Source organism: Mixophyes fleayi, chromosome 4 (genome assembly GCF_038048845.1).
Source record: "Mixophyes fleayi isolate aMixFle1 chromosome 4, aMixFle1.hap1, whole genome shotgun sequence".
Lineage (NCBI taxonomy): Eukaryota > Metazoa > Chordata > Amphibia > Anura > Limnodynastidae > Mixophyes > Mixophyes fleayi.
This window is the reverse complement of record NC_134405.1, coordinates 8,686,321-8,704,014: the sequence shown is the minus strand read 5'-3', so window position 1 is coordinate 8,704,014 and position 17,694 is coordinate 8,686,321. Positions and strand designations below refer to the sequence as shown.

At 38.7% G+C, this 17,694-nt stretch overlaps 1 pseudogene; it reads right to left on the bottom strand.

The window, feature by feature from the left end:
- Positions 1-14,434: 14,434 nt before the first annotated feature.
- On the bottom strand, positions 14,435-16,824 carry LOC142149637 (uncharacterized; annotated as a pseudogene).
- Between the last annotated feature and the right edge of the window lie 870 nt (positions 16,825-17,694).

Sequence of the window (17,694 nt, the reverse complement as noted above, 5' to 3'; positions counted from 1 at the left end):
GAAGCACTATCAGATGCAGGACATAAAAGTGGATACATATCTACACGTACAGAGCGATGACTGCAAATCTGCAACAGGATTAAATATGATCTGGATGTGACCAGTAAGAGCATCCGAGCACTGACCGGCTACTGTCATATGTCTTTGCTCCTGGCAGGATGAATTTGTAACCCAGTTTGAATTTACACTCTGCAGGATATCATGTAAGATCTTACAATCAGGCTCATTCTTAGATCCTTCAATGTTTGTTACCCTGTTTCTTAATAGCTATTGTTGATATCTGTTAATAGTCTTATGGTGCACTGTCACTTTCTGCTTCGTTAGCTGTTAATTTACAGCACACACCCAGAAACACTGTTGGTATCTGACGTTTATTTATCTGTCTCGCAAATTAATAATTTATAATCTTTCTGATCATATTTTCATTTAATTAAACCACAGAGCTAAAAAATTGAATTACGTGTCATTTAAGACATAACTGAATACTTAATTCACTATAAAGAAAAGGAAATCTATAGGGAATGTTCTATTTAATGAGCAACATATAGAGGGACACTTCACCTCTAAACTCATATGTGCTAAAGATGCTGCCGAGCAACCTTCCCCTAGTGGTGGAATAGAGGATTTACAACAGTTTAATGACAATCTGATTAATTAATAATGAATTTATAAAAGGGGACATTGTGCGTTATTATAATGGCATAAGGTCTCAAAATTAAAATTTAATTAAAAATTGATTTTGAATAATAATTCAGTGAACCCAGTGACTATAGACCTTATTGCAATGAATTTCAAGTGGAATCACATTGCTAGATTAATTTAAATAAATATAATAGCAGGATAACAAAATAACTTGACAAGGCACCAATCACCTGTCAATTTTATCTAGTGTACACAAAGCACCAGTAACTTTTTACAAACTCGTATTATGTTTTAATATTTCACTTGCAAATGTTATTAAATGGTCAGAACATAGAATATTTTTAATAGAATAAATAATGGAAAATTGTTTTTTTTTTGTCTGTAAAGCAGTGCTCCAATTAGAATCCTTTTCTACTCTTTGTTCTTGAATCATGGCTAAATAAATTCTGGGGAGAACTTCTTAGTTAGTGGACGATAAATATATGTGAGATGATTTATCAGTCCACACCTTAAATTTTATATCTAGTCTCAAAATAATAATTTAATAATAGTTCAATAGAATGAACCAATTAACTTGAATTTTGTGTTTGTGCTTTTAAGAGAACGAAAAAAACACATATTACATAACAAGAGACATGGTTTTAGTACATTTCCATTATTGCACAATTCATGAACAAAACAACATGTTATATAACTGTTACGTGATCTTCATTTTACAATCGCCGAATAAGACCAAAGAAATATTGGCTCCAAATAAGGTCAAGATGACCTGTCCAAAAGAACATGTCGCTTTAATTATAGAGACTTAGAATGCCAGCAGTGATGTAAGCTGGGAAGGTGTGTTTGTAATAAGGGGTAACATCTTTATAAAAGTGTGTCTTAATCAAATATAGATTGTCAATTGGCATTTTGAGACCCTGAGCGTATGTCTGCTTCGTCCAGTTTGGTTGTATCTATGCATAATATCTTTAAACTATAGAAATATTATATTTTGGAAGCCTGCTCATCTCATTTATTATTTAAAGAGAAGAAAAGAGAAAATCTTATACAATAGGTTGCTTGGAAATATTAAAAAATAGATTATATACATAATACACTAGGCGGTACAGAATTTGTCTTTGGTGCAGATGCCTTTTCTCTCTATAGATGAGTAAACCACAAACATCTGTCTCGCATTCACTTTTACAAAAAAAGGCTATTACCAGCACCAAGGATTGGTACCAGAGCTAACACTCTTTGGAAGCCTTCAGCTACCCCCAAACATACAAAAATGCAATCAAAACTCAATGTATCCAAATGTACTATCATTGAAACATTACTTGCAAAAATATAGCATTATAAACAGAAATACTTTTTGAGATGTGAATGATTCTAAGAACAAAGCCAGAATGTTAATAAATGTAATTTAATTTGACAATAATTAGTCACAATGCTTATTGGTAAAATGGTTATTAGACTTTGACATACTGGAATAGTAAAAATATACTTAAAATTAAACAGAAATAAAACACCAGAATGCAGAATTGGACTCAAATACTTTGTGGCATAATCTGTGGCATATCAAAAGGTTAGAGCAATTGTACAAATTCTCAGGTGAAATATTGATACCCAAAATGACAGATTAAACAGGTAGCAATGTAACATATACAGTGTCCAATCCAAAAGGCTCAGGATATTTTTTCATTTTCAATGCATGAGACAGAAAAAACATCAAGTATCCATATTTAGTATTACACAAATCAGCTGTACAAATAAACTAGTTACCCATCAACAATAATCACATCTGTGACCTTCCTATTGGGTCTCATTGCCTCTGATATTTCCAGCCTCTGCATAGCATTGATTATTCTCACCAATACAATATTCTTTATATGATCTATCAACCTTTGTAGTTTTCTGTACCTGCACTTTTCAAGTACAATAACTAATCCTTTTACTTGTCTCTGCAGCATCTCTGTGGTGTTCTAAATGTCTTACTTACAATATCTTGACTATACTTGGAAGGTCAAATTTTACAGAGACATTTTTGTCTTCTTCTCTATACCAAGTAAGTAATTTATGAGTAGGACAGCAGTATATTACAGAACTCTGCAAGGGCTGCCCTATTGTTATTGTGTGATTGTGTACTGCAGCTTTACTTCAAAACACTTAGAACATCCCAGAGGGAACATACTCCCAAGTCCCTTTGTCAGACCACTCAAGTCTTCTTTGACTTGTAATATGGCCTTGATGTTACATAAAGCATTTCCCACAATGAAAAAATAAAAGTTATAAATCCCCTGTATGGATATTTTTTGATACATAGAGATAATATGTTTATGATACATATGCTACATTCAGATCCTCAGGGTGGCTCTTGTGTATGATTCCTTTGATGAGTGACAAGTGCAATTAAACACTTGCTGTATTCAGACCATTTAAATAGTTTCTTTCCAGTATGAATCCTCTTATGTGCAACTATAATTTAATTCTCAGTTAAACACTTGCTACACTCAAATCATTTAAATGGTTTCTCTCCTGTGTGAATCCTCTGATGTACAACAAGACTTGACTTGTGGGCAAAACAATTAATACATTCAGAGCATTTAAATGAATTACACTAACAAATATGATCCATTCATTGGGCAAAGTTTTTATTTTTGTTTACATTGCCACACAAACATACACACTTAAAACAAAACTGTGAAGGCTTATCTGCACACTCACACAAGGCAAAAATGTCTGATATATCACCATAGGTGACGACGTACACACTACTTATTCACTATTACATTAGGTAAATTATATATCTTGTTGTAGGCGGTACTTCTGTGAACAAAGTTCACAATAATCACGCTACAGAAGAAAAAGTGTTCAAAATGAGGCAGGAAATTATGTGACAGCAACTTAAAGAAGGATGGTCCTGTCCAATATTAGAATTGTATACATGATAAAGAGGCCACTGAGTGTGTGCATATATTATGAGAGCACAGTCGTGCCCTTATATTAAGGTTACATCTAAAAAAAGTCATTTTGCCATAGGGAATTTGTGAGAGGGGGGCATGGTGTTTGAGGGTCTACATTTTAAAAAGTATTAAAGCTATTAAACTGAAATTTGGCATGCGAATGGAGAACTGTCCACAGGTGGCGCATGTGAAATTTCAGAAAAAAAGAATAAAAAATGACAATTTAGGAACAATCCAAAGTTCAAAATCTGTCCGTTTTTTTTCTACTTCCTGTTTCGCAAAAGTCACTGCTTTTCTGTTTTTTTGGGGGGAGCGTAACTCAGTGTACAGTGCATTTAAAGACACGCGGTAAGTTTTGTTAGAAAGCTATTAGGGCTGAGCAGTGCCGTTGAGGGTTCACAAGTTTGAGAAAGTTAGAGTTTTTTTATAATTTGCTAAAACATGCCGCATTTGAAAGATATGGGATTTCAGAAAATGTCATAATGTTGCGCATGTCAGATAGAGTCTTGTACTGGGTGTACTGAAAATGGCTTCACTTGAGAGCACAAACATGGCTGACTGACCCTCTCGCTTAGAAATTTTCTTCTGTGAGCAGAAGAATTTAGCCATATTTATTGGGTACAGGGGGGCTGGTTGGTGTTTTGGGGCTGAGGGGGGCACACTACACTAGTATTAGCCCTGGCACTGCTCTCATTTCACAGTTTATTAATCTTTCCGAGCGGGGCCAGAGCTGCGTGATACCGTTTAAACTTGAAATTTGAAAGTGCTCGGTATGTAGCAAACCTGACTGGCCTAATGTCATGGTGATGCTGTACTTACCCATTCTGGGCTTCAAGCTGCGGATAAGCTGGAGAAGGAGCAGCTGCTTTCACAGGTGTCCATGAGAGTCTCATGGAGGACAGCGGCAGGGGGAGCGGATGCCAGTGGCAGCGAATGACAGGAACAATGGATGACAGGGGCAGCGGATGACAGTGGTAGTGAATGGCAAGGGGAGGACATGGGGAGCGGATGACAGTGGCAGCAGATGACAAGGGGAGGACAGGGGGAGCGGATGAGAGGGGCAACTGATAACAGCGGCAGAGGATGACAGGGGCAGCATATGACAGGGGCAGCGGATGACAGGGGCAGAAGATGACAGGGGCAGTGGATGACAAGGTTAGGACAGGAGGAGCGGATGACAGGTTGAGTGGAGGACAGGGAGAGTGGATGATAAGGGCAGCGGGTGACATCGGGAGCGCATGACAGATTGAGCGGAGGAGAGTGGCAGCGGATGACAGCGGCAGCATATGACAAGTGGAGAACAGGGAGAGCGAATGACAGGGACAATGGATGACAGGGGCAGCGGATGACAGCGGAAGCGAATGGCAAGGGGAAGACATGGGGAGCGGAAGACAGCAGCAGCAGATGACAGGGGGAGCGGATTACAGCAGCAGAAGATGACAAGGGGAGGACAGGGGGATCGGATGACAGGTTGAGTGGATGAGAGGGGGAGGACATGGGGAGCGGATGACAGGTTGAGTGGATGAGAGGGGCAACAAATGACAGCGGCAATGGATGACAGGGGCAGCATATGACAGGGGCAGCTGATGACGGGGCAGCGGACGACAAGGTTAGGACAGGGGGAGCAGATGACAGGTTGAGCGGAGGACAGGGAGAGTGGATGATAAGGGCAGAAGATGACATCGGAAGCGCATGACAGGTTGAGCGGAGGAGAGTGGCAGCAGATGACAATGGCAGCGTATGAGAGGGGTAGAACAGGGGGAGCGGATGGCAGGTACAAAGGATGACAGGGGCAGCGGATGCCGGCAGCAGTGGATGGTAAGGGGAGGAGTGGATGACATGTTAAGTGAATGAGAGGGGGAGTAAATGACAGGGAGAGCGGATGACAGCGGCAGCAGATGACAAGGGGAGGAGAGGGGGAGCAGATGACAAGGGCAACGGATGACAGCGGCAGCAAATTAAAGGGGCAGCATATGACAGGGGCAGCGGATGACAAGGTTAGGACAGGGGGAGCGGATGAGAGAGTCAATGGATCACAGCAACAGCGGATTAGAGGTGTAGCATATGACAGGAGCAGCAGATGACAGCAGCAGCAGATGACAAGGGGAGGAGAGGGGGACCGGATGAGAGGGGCAACGGATGACAGTGGCAATGGATGACAGGGGCAGCGGATGACACGGGGAGGACAGAGGTTGCGGATGACAGGGGAGTGGATGACAGGGGCAGCAGATGACAAGGGGAGGATAAAAGAAAAAGCGTGAGGTCCCCTCTATTCACTATTAACCCTAGTGCTGCCAGCCCACTACTGATACCGTGAAAATCGGGGAAAAAATTTGCGTGGAGTTCCCCCGATTTTCACCAGCACTAGGCAAACCAGCCGGGGTTGGAGGCACTAGAGCAGTGGGACACGCAGCATGGGTCCCCCTGCCATAATGACTAACCAACCCGAGGCTGTTCAGCGCTGGGCTGGATTCCCTAGGGAGTGGGGTCCGCCGAAAAAAATGAGCGGGCCCCCCGCTAGGGACACCCAGCCCACTGTTGATAGCACTAGGACTCTTCCTACACCCCTGGGCGGTGGGTGTAGGGTAATAACGGTGCATATATGGTTAAAAAACAAACAGACGCCATTTTGTTTTATGGAACTACAAGTCCCAGCCAGCCAAGTTGCCCTAAAGAGTGTAGGCATGCTGCTACTTGTATAACTACAAGCACCAGCATACCCACGGCAGCCAGTGCCAACATGCCCTGATACCCAGGGCTGGCTGGGACCTGTAGTTCCACAAAACAAAATGTCAAATAAACCACCACTGCCTTGTTAACATCATTAACATTTATTAAAAATAATAAACCCACAATAAACACAGCAAACACCCTCATTTACACCATAGTTTTTTATTAAAAATAATAAATTCTCAAAATACTCACCAAAATTTGTAGAACCAAACGTCCTGGCTTGCCCCAGTCCCAAAGTTATTTATACTTCAAAATGTCCTGGCTTGTAATTGTCCAAAACAAATTTGTAATTTCAAATGTCCTGGCTTGCCCCTGTCCCAAAGTAATTTATACTTCCAAAAGTCCATGCTTGTAATCTGTTCATTTCTTTGTCCAGGGCGGACCCATTGTTGATTGAAGTTCGGTTCTTCACCCAGGGGGGGGCATATTTGTAATTCCCACGATTGTTTGCTACTATAGTCTCTCTGTGCTGTGAAGGGGTCAGAGAATGACTCTATGTTTTGTGCAGAGGTCAGAGGATGGCTCTATATATTGTCCAGGAGTCAGTTGATGGCTCTATGTATTGTGCAGGGTCAGAGGATGGCTCTATGTATTGTGCAGGTTCAGAGGATGGCTCTATATATTGTCAAGTGTCAGAGGAAAGCTCTATATAATGCGAAGGGGTCAGAGGATAGCTGTATGTATTGTGCAGGAATCAGAGGATGACTCTCTGTGTTGTGCAGGAGTCAGAGGATGGCTCTATGTAATGTGCAGGGGTCAGAAGAAGGCTTTATGTATTGTGCAGGGGTCAGAGGAAGGCTCTATGTAATGTGGAGGGATCAGAGGATAGCTCTATGTATTGTGCAGGGGTCAGAGGATGACCTCTGTGTTGTACAGGGACCAAAGGATGGCTCTCTGTATAGTGCAGGGACCAGAGGATGGCTCTATGTGTTGTCCAGGGCTCATAGAAAGGCTCTATGTAATGTGGAGGGGTCAGAGGATGGCTCTATGTAATGTGGAGGGGTCAGAGGAAGGCTCTATGTATTGTGCAGGGGCCAGAGGATGGCTCTCTGTGTTGTGCAGAGTCAGAGGATGGCTCTCTGTGTTGTGCAGGGTCAGAATATGGCTCTCTGTGTTGTGCAGGTTCAGAGGATGGCTCTCTGTGTTGTGCAGGGTCAAAGGATGGCTCTCTGTGTTGTGCAGGGTCAGAGGATGGCTCTCTGTGTTTTGCATGGCCAGAGGAAGGCTCCTTGTGTTGTTTATGGATAAGTGAAGGCGCTACCTATTGTGCAGCGGTCAGATGAAAATTATTTTTATGATAGGATTCTCTATCATGAGTAGGGGTCATTAGAAGATTTTTTGTGTGGTGCAGGTCTCACTTAAAGGCTCCATTTTGTACAGAGATCGGAGAATGCTTTTTGTATTGTGAAGCTGTCACTGGCGGAGCAGAGGTTGGAATGTGAGAGAATAGATGGTGAGTTTGGTGGCATGTGAGGGAAAAGCTGATAGACATGGGGTAACGTGAGCGAAAAGCTGTTGGTTATGAGGTGGCATGTGATATAATAGCTGGTGTGCAGGGCTGATATTAGAAGCTTATGGTCAGGGAGTGGCATGTGAGAGAAAATCTAGTTGATAGGTGGTGACATATAAAAAAAGTAGCTGATCAGCAAGGGCCCATATGTGTGAAAGGCTGATGAGCAGGAGATGGCATGTGAGAAAAATGGGTGTCATGTTAGAGAACCTGGTTGGCAGTGGGAGGGGCATATAATAATTTAGGGGGCAGGGTGGCATGTGATAGAGAATTGTTGGTGGGCAGAGGGTGGGTGATTTCACATTTAGATACATAGATTTTGAAAATGATCAATATTTTTACTTAACAAAAAGCCATGAAATGCCATAGACATAAAACCTTACGGTTTAACATGTCCGATTAAGGTTCCTTACACACCATCTAAAACAGGGGTCAGGGAACTTTTTTACCTTTTACCCCCAAATATATTTAGATACGTCGACGTTACTCCCTTTAATTGATACGAAGGAAATCATATATTATTTATTCTTGGAATTCAAAATTGTATGGAATCTATTCAAAATTTCTTTGAAAGCTTCAACTTCAAAACTTCAAGTTTTGTAGAAATGATGTTGCTTCATTTTTAATACAAGAGCATCAACATTGGGGCACTGATGTCAGAGCAATTTGGATACAATCTTCAGCGTCCAAATGATTTCTCTGCTTTGTTTTTATGTTCGTTAGAGTGGAAAATCCTTGTTCGTAAAGATAGGTTGTTGCAAAAGGCACCAACTTTTTGACTGCCTCCTCATGTGCAATTTTGATGCCTTTGCAGCTGTTGACATCCAAAAATATGACAGATCTGCTTTGTTTTCAAATGCAATACGTGCTTCATTATTGCATCACAGCTCAAGAAGTGCCTCTGCCAACCCTTGAGGATCTTCTGGTACAACAGTAATTTCACATTTAAAGGGGTCTACAATCCAACTGACAGCATGTGAATCGGCAGCATTACCCCAAGGATTTTCATTTTTACCCCATTTGGGGTAATTTACCCCTGTTCCCTGACCACTGATCTAAAATGTAAGAAAACTATTGAAACTCTTCCACTCAAACTCCAAAAAGCAATGAAATTACGATGATTAAGGCAGAAGCCTTAATGGACGTGTTCCTTGAGCAATACAGACATGATATGTCATCACACCCTTGAGTCAATATACTATCTGTAGTACTCATAATATTATTATACACAGAACATATATAACACAAATTGCACAAGAGTACTGGTAGATAATATATAGATATATTACACACATGATACCGCAGTTCTAATAGAAAAAATATATATATATTGTATACGTGATAACACAGTACTGATAGAGAATATATAGATATAATACACCCATGATACTACAGTTCTGATAGAAAATATATATTTTTGCCAAACTATACTTATTATCATGTATACAATGGTTGGCTCATAAAACTATTTGGGCCTTAATCTTAACTAATTGTGCAACAAAAGTTGACTTTTATGATTATGGGATAACTAAATTATTCCTGTCCTTTCATATATGACGCATACATTTTAGGTGTAAATCTAGAAATGTCCGTAAATATGCTTTTGAATATATTACAAATGTACAATAATATTTGTAATGGTTCATGTATATCTATCTACACTGCAACCATAGGAGAAAGCAGATAAATATAATGTACAGTGTGTTATCAGAATATGTAAAATGCAACACATGTAAAACCAGCTTTGTTTTACAATACAATATTCACTAATAGATAATACAATGTACAGAATATATATAATGCACGGTAGTGTACCCTAATAATTATAATGGTGTTAGATTGCAATAATAACTATATAAACATTGTTAAGACAAAAACACATCCCATATTTATTACAATACAATATCTATAGCATAATATCTTGAACCTAATCTTAATTGTACAACAACATTTTGCTTATAACATTATGGAAGCACACATTTATAACAATACAATATCTACAACATAATATCCACAAATGTGTGTGTATATATCAGTATATTCTTATACATAACATAATTACCTTACTCTGAAGATTTCTCCTTCTATCTCTTTCCCTCCTGATCATTCTTACTGTTCCATCCTTCCAGCTCTCCAGCCACCAACTCACTAACACTGGGCTGATACTGCCTATTTATAGTCATTCCTCCCCATCTCTCTTCAATAGGTCCCGGGATGACCAGAAGGTTCTCAGACTGTTTGTCTCCAGGTCTCTCATGTAAATCTCACTGACATGTAAATGAGATATAAACATTCCTAAGGTCACTTACTACAAAGGAAAATTCTAATTAGATCTTGGTAGGTGGTAAAATCTTGCATTCTAATTAGATTATCCCAGTCTCTGACATCCTGTTATGGACCTTTTGTTTAGGACTTGTCTATTGTTTTGGCAGAGAGTGTGAGCAGAAAGATCTGTTCTAAGTATCATCAGTAACTATGATATCAATGTTATTCATAATTAAAAATAAACTATAGTAAAATATATAAGTAAATTATATATAACAAATTCATTTATAAAGGCAAATTATTAAGGATATTCATCGAAATTAAGCCAGAATGATAGATATCACAGAACCTTATTTAAAACTATCAAATCTATTTTACACAATAAAAAACTAATTTTCAATTGTTATAAAACAGATGATAGCACCCTCATGAACATGATTAAAAAAATGTATGTATACACTTGTCAGATCAAGCCAATAATAATGATAATGTATAAGATAAGTTAATGTCCCCTAAGTCCTTTTGCAATGTCATTCATGGGATCCGGGATCATAAGGAGACAGTCAGTATAAAGGTGAGTAATGTTTCAAACCCTTCAATTACCAGTGTTCTGCCTTAAAATAACAGGGAAAAATAGACTCACCATACATATCAAATTCCTCAGATCTTATGTCCCTCCTGGTACCGTGAGCTGACACAGCTCAAATGCTGAAAGCAGAGATCTACTTCTGAAAATAATGTGATCAATTGTTCCTTATGGAGACTGTAGTAAGAACCTGACACGTTTCTGTGCTGTTAGACCTCCAGCAGAGGGATGAATCCAGATGTAACAGTCTAATGGGCATATTCACTTGACGGCGGGATCGCCGAAAATCCTGCGCTCAAAAAATATTATCGCTATTACGGTAATCCTGCGCAGGGAAAACCGTTAATACAGTAATTTACTCGCTGGATTTCAGCTAGCAGCTAAGGGAGCTGCGAGCTGAAATCCAGCGAGATATTACCGTATTAACAGTAATATTTTTTGAGCGCAGGATTTTTGGCAATCCTGCCGTCAATTGAATATGCCCCTAAGTATTTATATGTGATGTATTCAATCACAACTGATCACTAATCACCTGTACAAACAGAAAGATTAATGTCCAAATATGTAAGGATTACTATAAGCCTCTATGATATTTAAGATATAAAATTTAGAACATATATTAGTATTAGATTTTTTTTTCTATATACAGTATGTATCAATGTATCTGACTTGTTTCTACCATCAAAGTATCAGCACTATCATGGAGTGAGATTGCAGTCACTCACACAATACAGACATTGAATGTCATCACATCCTGTGGTTAGCTGCAGATTCAGCACTATCATGGAGTCAGATTGCTGTCACTCACACAATACAGACATGGTATGTCATCACATCCTGTGGTTAGCTGCAGATTCAGCACTATCATGGAGTCAGATTGCTGTCACACACAATACAGACATGGTATGTCATCACATCCTGTGGTTAGCTGCAGATTCAGCACTATCATGGAGTCAGATTGCTGTAACTCACACAATACAGACATGGTATGTCATCACATCCTGTGGTTAGCTGCAGATTCAGCACTATCATGGAGTTAGATTGCTGTCACTCACACAATACAGACATGGTATGTAATCACATCCTGCGGTTAGCTGCAGATTCAGCACTATCATGGAGTGAGATTGCAGTCACTCACACAATACAGACATTGTATGTCATCACATCCTGTGGTTAGCTGCAGATTCAGCACTATCATGGAGTCAGATTGCTGTCACTCACACAATACAGACATGGTATGTCATCACATCCTGTGGTTAGCTGCAGATTCAGCACTATCATGGAGTGAGATTGCTGTCACTCACACAATACAGACATGGTGTCATCACATTCTGTGGGTAGCTGCAGATTCAGCACTATCATGGAGTCAGATTGCTGTCACTCACACAATACAGACATGGTGCTATCACATCCTGTGGTTAGCTGCAGATTCAGCACTATCATGGAGTGAGATTGCTGTCACTCACACAATACAGACATGGTATGTCATCACATCCTGCGGTTAGCTGCAGATTCAGCACTATCATGTAGTGAGATTGCTGTCACTCACACAATACAGACATGGTATGTCATCACATCCTGTGGTTAGCTGCAGATTCAGCACTATCATGGAGTCAGATTGCTGTCACTCACACAATACAGACATGGTATGTCATCACATCCTGTGGTTAGCTGCAGATTTAGCACTATCATGGAGTCAGATTGCTGTAACTCACACAATACAGACATGGTATGTCATCACATCCTGTGGTTAGCTGCAGATTCAGCACTATCATGGAGTCAGATTGCTGTCACTCACACAATACAGACATGGTATGTCATCACATCCTGTGGTTAGCTGCAGATTCAGCACTATCATGGAGTGAGATTGCTGTCACTCACACAATACAGACATGGTATGTCATCACTTCCTGTGGTTAGCTGCAGATTCAGCACTATCATGGAGTTAGATTGCTGTCACTCACACAATACAGACATGGTATGTCATCACATCCTGTGGTTAGCTGCAGATTCAGCACTATCATGGAGTCAGATTGCTGTCATTCACAAAATGGTGGAGCTGCTAATTCACAGATTTGTGTGATCACTGGAATACACACATACAGTACTATTACATTATCTTAGTTTAGCTTTTTCGTAGTTTAGGGCCTGGGTGTTTTAGAAAGAGACAGTACAGCAATTTCATACTTCAGACTTATCTGCATAGCTACACTGCAGATGTCCGATTGCATTAGGATGTTGACTTGAAGTAAGTTCGACTATTGACATGTCAGTAGATTTTAACGTCGGCGCGACCTGTCTGACTTGTAATTTAAAGCAACAATGTCGGGTTAAGTGTTTAAACACTTAACCTGTGTGCTTTAAATTACAAGTCAGATAGGTTGTGCTGACGTTAGAATCTACAGACTGACATAGTCAAAATTTCACAGGTCAATATTATGTATATGTAGATAATAGTTATGTTACCATTAAAAGAGTGTAAACATTATGAATGTGTCAACAATGTTATGTGTCAACAGTTTAGGTGTCAACATTTTAAATGTAAAGACATTTTTACGATGTTGACATAATTTTGTACGTAGACATTATCTCAGTTGACATTATGGTTTAGACATTTTACATTTCAAAATTTCTACAGTTTCATTGTAGACATTTCTACTACATCCCTCTAATTCATTTGCTGTATGTTAATAATGATAACTGGTCTTTGCAGTGTTTTCATCATTGGTTTTCATATTGTCAGTATCACACAACCCCCTGGGATCCATCTTCTAAAATGTAGCAGAGTGAACAATATTTATTGATACTGAAAAAACATCTTAGTTCCACAATCAAACACAGAGTCTTCACATGTATCATAATCAGTTTTTATTGAACATCAAGTGTTATAGAAACAGCTGCCAGTAACATACATGGTAAATACAGATATTGTGTGAACATGATCCTTCAGTCTATATACAGGTCAGCACTATCTGATTTGGATTCCTAAGAAATACATATGAAGGACCTCTACAAGTAGGTTGAGGAGCAATGTCTCCTTCTTGAGGCTTATTTAATAACATGGTGTTAAGAACAAGGCTGTGCTATAACAAATAGAAACCATATATCAGCTATTAGCAGTCTGATGTCATCAAAACAACAAATGTGATGATCTGATTGGTTGATATAGGATACAGCAACAAAGCCAGCAGTAGAAAGGTATGAGGGAAACAATAAGGAGATATAACAGAGACCAATAGGAGCACATGTATTGTGGAACAGGGCAGTGTGCAGTGTTAGTTTAGATATGTTCGGTAGTCATAGCTCTGCCTGTCATAAAAGGAATCCCATTACTGAGAAGAGCTGCCAGAACTCTCTTCTGTATAGAACGTTCTTTATTCTACTAGTCCCTGTACCTGCATGAGCAGAGCAGCTGTATATTACGAGCTCAGCAAGGGCTGCTTCATTGTCATTGTGTGATTGTGTACTGCAGCTCTAGATCATAACAGTTAGACAATCCCAGATGGAAAATGCCCCCAAGTCCCCTTGCCAGACCACTCTAGTCTTCTTTGACATATAAGATGGACTTGGTGTTATATATAACACTTTTCAGATAAAAAAAAACCTGCATATACTCTGTATGGATATTATGATAATACAAAAAGATAACTTGTTTATGATACATATGCTACATTCAGATCCCCAGGGTGACTCTTGTGTATGATGCTTCTGGTGAGTGACAAGTGCTTTTTTTTCAATTTAACACTTGCTGCATTAAGACCATTTAAATGTTTTCTCTCCTGTGGGAATCATCTGATGTTGCATAAGAGCTGGCTTGTGGGTAAAACTCTTGCTACATTCAGAGTGTTTAAATAGTTTGTCTTATGTGTGTATCTTCTTATGTGCAACAAGCGTTGAATTGTCACTAAAACACTTAGTACATTCAGAGCATTTAAATGGTTTCTCTCCTGTGTGAATCCTCTCATGTCTTACACGATTTGAATTCTGGGTAAAACACTTGCTACATTCAGAGCATTTAAATGGTTTCTCTCCTGTGTGAGTCCTGTGATGTGCAACAAGAGTTGATTTGTCACTAAAACACTTACTACATTCAGAGCATTTAAATGGTTTCTCTCCTGTGTGAATCATGTGATGATTTACAAGATGTGAATTTTGCGCAAAACACTTGCTACATTCAGAGCATTTAAATGGTTTCTCTCCTGTGTGAATCCTCTGATGTGCAAAAAGATGTGAATTCTCATTAAAACACTTGCTACATTCAGAGCATTTAAATGGTTTCTCTCCTGTGTGAATCCTCTGATGTGCAACAAGAAATGAATTCTTTGTAAAGCACTTGCTACATTCAGAGCATTTAAATGGTTTCTCTCCTGTGTGAATCCTGTGATGTGCAACAAGAGTTGAATTGTCACTAAAACACTTCCTACATTCAGAGCATTTAAATGGTTTCTCTCCTGTGTGAATCATGTAATGATTTACAAGATGTGAATTTTGGGCAAAACACTTGCTACATTCAGAGCATTTAAATGGTTTCTCTCCTGTGTGAATCCTCTGATGTGCAACCAGATTTGACTTTTTGGTAAAACACTTGTAGCATTCAGAGCATTTATATGGCTTCATTCTTGTGTGAGTCCACTGATGTAGTTGTGATTTACAAGCAAAAACTTTGTGACATTCAGAGCAGAGATAGGACTTCTAGCGTATTAGTTACCAGCAACTTATTTATAGAAGGTTTCTTTTTTAAAAAAATAAAATAAGATTGTGAGAATTTCGAAAGAGTTTATGAAGAACTGATGTTTGTAGTCTGTATGACATGTAGATGAGACTATCCTTTTGGAACACTCATGTTCAGAGTACAAAGTCCTTTCCCAAAACGTCTTCTGTTTTTAGTGTGATCCTGTTCATTAATTCACCTAAGAGAAAAAAGTGTGTTAATATTTATAAGCCTATTACATTAATTAATCTACTATAACAGAAGTAATGTTGTGTACAGAAGACAAATATATTTTATACACAAGCAAATATGACCCAACCATTGGCAATTGTTTTTGCTCTTCTGTATATTGCCACATATATACATAAAAAAAATGTGGAGACTTATCTGTATACTCACAGAAGACAATAAGCTGTGATACAACCCTATAGAAGATTAAGTACTCTCCACATACTCACTATTACAGTAGAAGAAAAACAGATCAAAATGAGGAAAGAAATCTTGTTTTTCAATATTGAATAATGATAATACAAATTACAGAATATAAAAAGAACAAATGATTACCCGAATAATTATAATAATGTTAGGTTGCAGTGCTAACAATACAAACATTGTAAATACATAGACACACCACACATGTATAACAATACAATATCTACAACATAATATATATGCAATTGTGTTTATGTATCAATACAATTACCTTACTCTGGTGATTTCTGCTTCTATCACTTTCTTTCCTGATCTTTCTAACTATTCCATCCTTCCAGCTGTGCAGCCACCAACTCACTAACACTGGGCTGATAATGCCTATTTATAGACATTCCTCCCCATCTCTCTGCAATAGGTCCCCGGGATGACCAAAATATATTCTCAGACTGTTTCTTTCCAGGTCTCTCACTTTCTTGGCATGTAAATGATGTATACACATTTCTAAAATCCATTACTATAAAAGAAAATTCTAATTAGACCTTGACTCATGGTAAAATCTTGCATTCTAATTAGATTATCATAGTATCTGACTGCCTGTTATGTCAACAAATGGACCTTTTGTTTTTTATGTATGTATGTATTGTCTAGGCAGCCCTAACTCTGACTTCAACTTGATTCACTGTTAAAAATAAGCCATAATATAAAGTATTATGCAATAAATACACGTTATCCTGAAGATAAAGACTCAGATCTTGTACATCTTCGACCATCAATTTCCCATGACTAAGCCGATTACGGCGAAACGTACGTCGGGCCACGTGTGACGCGTGACGTCACACACCCGGAAGTGTGAAGCCGGTCAGCGGAGTTAGCCGCGATCGTGTCACACTCTATCTAATGTTCTAATGTTACCATTTTGAATCAAGTAGTGCGCTTTGTTTAGGGCTATAGCACCAGGGTAATTTTGTCTGACAACAAGAGGAGGATTGAGGTTCCTCATATCGCTAGTTAGACCCCTATCAGCCACATCTTCATAGGCTGAATTGACTTAATTTCCTATGTAGCAGATATGTGTTAGAAAGGAATCCTCTGTGGTCATGCCCTAGTTAATCCCTCTCCTCTATACACAGTATGAGAGGATACTAGGTTAGAGTACCAAGGTTTTAGAACTATATATACATTTATTTAAAGTTCCTTTGTATGTCTATGTCAGATTACTATACCTGAGTGTTTTTGATAAATTATAAACCCTACTAGTGCATTTCTACACTACAATCATCTAATTCAGAGTGGACACATTTGCTGGTTATATGAGATATACTATGTATCGATGAATATAGGGAATATAATTGAATCCCAATAAATTGTGATATTTTTGAATCTCATTAATATAATGTCCATAATTATGGGCAGTATTTCCAACAAATTATAAGTGTCACAATTTTGTGACCACCGGCTTCCCGGAAGGGATTTTTAATTACTTCTATCACTTATCTTTAATTTTCATCACTTCTATATTTTAATATTCGCCGACTGTGATGTTATCTGACATATTAATTTTTAATAAATCTTCAATAAAATTTGGTTTTTAAATACTTTTCAAGGGACTGGAGTGCCTCAATTTACAATCTCTTTAGGTGACTCTTCTCACCAATTTTGTTTTTTTCCTGATAGTAACTCTGGTTGTGAGAGCACCCCCTCATTTTGAATTATATAAATAACTTTCAGATACAAATGATGAGGAAGTCCTAACCTTAGAGCGAGATGGATTTGCTTTTTTCTATGACATCTTCGACCAGCCAAGAACAGATTTACGAAATCAGATAAAGAACACTGAGTAAGGCGCTAATAATATGGGAAAGATACCAAT